This window comes from Syngnathus typhle, linkage group LG7, assembly GCF_033458585.1.
Source record: "Syngnathus typhle isolate RoL2023-S1 ecotype Sweden linkage group LG7, RoL_Styp_1.0, whole genome shotgun sequence".
Taxonomy (NCBI): Eukaryota; Metazoa; Chordata; class Actinopteri; order Syngnathiformes; family Syngnathidae; genus Syngnathus; species Syngnathus typhle.
The window spans coordinates 448,022-452,548 of NC_083744.1; the positions used below are offsets into that span (position 1 = coordinate 448,022).

The following is a 4,527-nucleotide window of genomic DNA, read 5'->3' on the forward strand; positions in this document are numbered from 1 at the left end:
GAAAGGGGAAGCGAGTTCAGGATCCTAACAGCCTGGAGTATGAAGCTGTTGTTGAGTCTGGTGGTGCGGGAGTGCAGGCTCCTATACCTCTTCCCAGAGAGCAGAAGATTAAACAAAGAGTGAGCGGGGTGACTTACATCACTCACAATCGTGGTCGCCTTGCGGGTGAGATGGGAGATGTAAATGTCTTTCAAGGAGGGGAGTGAAGCACCCATAATCTTACCAGCCGTGTTCACTATGCGCTGCAGGGCCTTCAAGTTGTAGTCAGTGCAGCCGCCACCCCAAACAGCAATACAGCTGGAGAGGACGCTCTCAATGGTGCCACGGTAAAATGTAGTCATGACGACCGGAGGCTATACAGTCATGCAATAGCATACAAGAAATGTAGGTCCTTTTCTTTAGGATCTTCAGCCGAGATACCTAGGCAGACCATGAAAGAATGTTGATGTTAAAATGTTAGTGGAACGATCCAACTGCGCAGAGCCGATGATCCCAAAGATTTGGGGTGAGACAACATTGAAACATTTTTTTTCTTTGCTGACAGTGTCACTTCTTTTGTGGCTTAGCTCTTCTTCATTTCACATCTAAAGTATCGCATCATTTCACCTTGTAGCTTATACTACCCCGAACATGCCATATCATGTCGCCCATACAACTCATGCATGAGATGCGATGGCTGAGATATTTAGGCGATGGGTTGCTATTCCATTTTGCTCTCCACTCAGCATTTCATATCACACTCGTCGGATTTTCACACAAAGTATCTCGGCACAATGTGTTGTCCATGCCATATGAGCAAGATGAGGTGGCCGAGAGGTTAAGGCGATGGATTGCTTATTCATTGTGCTCTGCACGCATGGGTTCAAATCACATCCTCGTCGAAAGTTAATGTTACATTGTTTTACAGTGGAGCCTCGGTTTTCGAACGTCAGGGTTCTCGAACAAATCAATATTTGAACAAAAAATTCGAGAATTTTTTGCTCCGGATGTCGAACGAAATTTGATTGTCGAACCTCACGACAGGACTCGCATGCCAACTGACTCCGTTCGTTATTACATTCTCGTTACTCTGAGGATTGCAACAACTCTAATTATGCCTCCAAAGGAAGCAAGTGGGATCAGTAAAGCCATCCTAAAACACAAAGACGCTCCTAAAGCAATGCAACAGTGAGCGCCCGGCCCGCTGCGGTTGCGCGATCGGACCAAATTAAGCTCCCTGCGCACTGAGGTCCTTTTAAATTTTGGAAAGTACATCAGGACTTTAAAAATATTTTCTAAATTTCAGCGACCGCTCTGTCACAATAAGGCTAAGCACTGCAGTTGCGCGATCGGACAAAAATGTACAAATGAAAAAATATTTTAAAAAGGCGGGGTTTTTAAATTTAATTTTTTTTTTTTTTCCATTATTTGTAATGGGAAAACATGATTCGGAATTTGAACGATTCAGTTCTCCAACAGCCTTCTGGAACGGATTGTGGTCGAAAACCGAGGCTCCATTGTATCTGTAATCTGGTTTGTATTTGACTCAATGTCGTAATATTTATACTCTTTGGCGGCTCGGTGGAGAACTGGTTAGCATGTCTGCTTCACAGTTAAGAAAGTGCGGGTTCGATTCCATCAACGGCTGTTGCGTGTTGTTGATGATGTCCGTTGTTGGGTCAGGAAAACTAAGATGTGGGGTAACGGTTTGTTCTTTATTGGCAAGATCTTGGGTTGTTTAATGGCGGTCAGTACACATGGCACTTCAGCAGATGTAATAACATCCTCCATCTCCAGGTAAGAAGGTTTTATACTGTCCGGAAAAGGCGGGAAAGCAACACCTGATCATTTGGTATCGATGTGTATTGGAGAGTCACTGCTGTGTGTGTGTATTTGTGTGCGTGTGTATGTGTGTGTTTGTGTGTGTTATTGTAAGGCGGACGTAGTTGAGAGCGCCATGAGAACGTTAAAGGGGCGTGGATTGCCGCTGACCATCGACGGTGCTGTGGTGGAGAGAGTGAGCAGCGCCAAGTTCCTGGGGGTGCACATCAGTGAGGATCTCTCCTGGTCCACCAACACCGCATCACTGGCAAAGAAAGCCCAGCGCCGCCTGTACTTCCTGCGGAAACTCAGGCGAGCGAGCGCTCCTCCGGCCGTCATGACTACATTTTACAGCGGCACCATTGAGAGCGTCCTCTCCAGCTGTATTGCTGTTTGGGGTGGCGGCTGCACTGACTACAACTTGAAGGCCCTGCAGCGCACAGTGAACACGGCTGGTAAGATTATTGGTGCTTCGCTCCCCTCCTTGAAGGACATTTACACCTCCCATCTCACCCACAAGGCGACCACGATTGTGAGTGATGTGAGTCACCCCGCTCACTCTTTGTTCGAGCTCTGCCCTCTGGGAAGAGGTACAGAAGAGCTTCATACTCCAGGCTGTTAGGATCCTGAACTCGCTTCCCCGTTCTGCGTAGCCACATTGGTGTAGCCACCTACACAGGTAGGTTAGGGTTGTCTCTCGTTGACCGGGGTGAACTCCAATGTTCAGGCGCCCAGCCGGAGGGCAATAAGTATACCCACACCTGCTCTCACCGTGAGCAACTCCAGAGTGGAAGAGAGTCCAGGGCCAGCTTATACCGGAACCCAAATGGGTGTGGAGGCAAGTCCGACCATGTCTTGTCGGAACCTTTCTGCCTCGCACACCAGCTCGGGCTGCTTTACAGCCAGAGAGGTGACATTCCATGTTCCAAGAGCTAGCTTCTGAAGCCAGGGATCGGTCCGCCAAGGTCCCTGCCCTTGGCCGCCGCCCAGCTTACACTGCACCCGACCCCTTTGGTCCCTCCCACAGGTGGTGATCCCATGGGAAGGGGGACCCATGTTTCCTTTTCGGGCTGTGCCCGGCCGGGCCCCATGGGCGAAGGCCCGGCCACCAGACACTCGCCTTCGAGCCCCACCTCCAGGCCTGGCTCCAGAGGGGGGGCCCCGGTAACCCGCGTCCGGGTGAGGAAAAACAAAATTCAATTATGTTTTTCTTCATAAGGGGCTTGTGACAGCCGTGCTTTGTCTGGCCCCTCACCTAGGATCCGTTTGCCATGGGTGACCCGACCAGGGGCATGAAGCCCCAGACAACATGGCTCCAGGATCATTGGGGCGCGCAAACCCTTCCACCACGGTAAGGTGACGACTAACGGAGGGACCTCGTTTATCAATGCAGTTTAATTTCTGGTGGTTCCCATTGAATGGGCACATGTCAGTCTATTGTAATTTGGCAAAAAAAATTGTTTTTGAATAAAACCAATAACCACCCCCTCAATTGCACACGCACTCCTCTTTACTGTTTACAAGCACAATCACAAGTACAAGTCATCTTCATCCATAAGCATATCAGTCTTTCCTTGTTAAAACACAGCATCCCTACAAAAAAAATAATGTGTTTCATCAACTTTGAACTTCATCAACATGAAGCAAAATATAAAGGTGAATGTAATTCTCATTAATGGAATAAATTACTCCTTTTGACCAGCAAGGGGGGGGGGGGTGTGCACATGAAGCCTCGAGAAATGAACCTATTTGCAAACTGTTTGGTGGGGAAGCCACAAATCCTAACATCTTACATTGAGATCAGACCCCATCAAGTCATAATTGACTGCTTAATCCTGTAAGAATGAAGCGAACGGATTGAAATGGTTTTCTAACATATGAACTATTGATTTGACCAGTAGAGGGGGTGCACCGTTCCTGGAGGTACTGCAATACCAGGTCGATGTCTCCTAGGTTTGCCGTGTGCAGCTGTGAGAGTTGCTGCAGCCATTTGGAGCACAGCCACGGGCTGGGGGGGGGATCTGTCTGTGGTTCCTTACCAGCAAGTTACTGGAAGTCCACATGGCGTCTTTGATGGCAGCAAAGGTCAGCGACTGCTTTGTAAAGTCTTCTTGCTTGATTTTCAACGGGGTCACCGCATAGAGTACAAGGTCTGTATTCTGCGCTTACCTTGCGGGGAATTGCAGGTAGCCCACAGGTCTACGGCAGCCCTGCACTACCAGAGCACCACAATCACCACTTTTATGGTTAAAATTCTCTCTTCTGTGGTCAGCTCTCTTAATCCCCCAAACCCAAGAACAGATACTACACTTGATTTTAGCCAAAAGGCCGAAAAGCGATGGAGTATACGAGTGATGGACTCACTTACATGTCACGAACGGAGTGTGGAAATGGAGCAGGGAGACCAAGTGCAGCTTGGACCACGGTTTATTGAAGCAAACTCAAAAGACTCGGCAAACGGACAAGACTTACTAACAAAACCAACAACAGAGACGTGAGACAAAAAGACAGGGTGACATTACCAAGACAGGAACCAAAAAAACCTCATGACAGTAACAAACACATCAATGCTCCGACAGGGAGTGTTACACAGACAGGACTTAATATACAAGACAGGTAACAAGAGGCAGGTGAGAATGATCACACTGATCATGGGCACACAGGAGGGGAGGGGTGAGCACACAGACACACGGACAAAACTATGACAACATGGACGTGACCGGGGAC

The 4,527-nt window shown here is 48.4% G+C and overlaps 1 pseudogene; it reads right to left on the minus strand.

Annotated features, from left to right (window-relative positions):
- Positions 1-3,977: 3,977 nt before the first annotated feature.
- LOC133157678 (U2 spliceosomal RNA) lies at positions 3,978-4,140 on the minus strand (annotated as a pseudogene).
- Between the last annotated feature and the right edge of the window lie 387 nt (positions 4,141-4,527).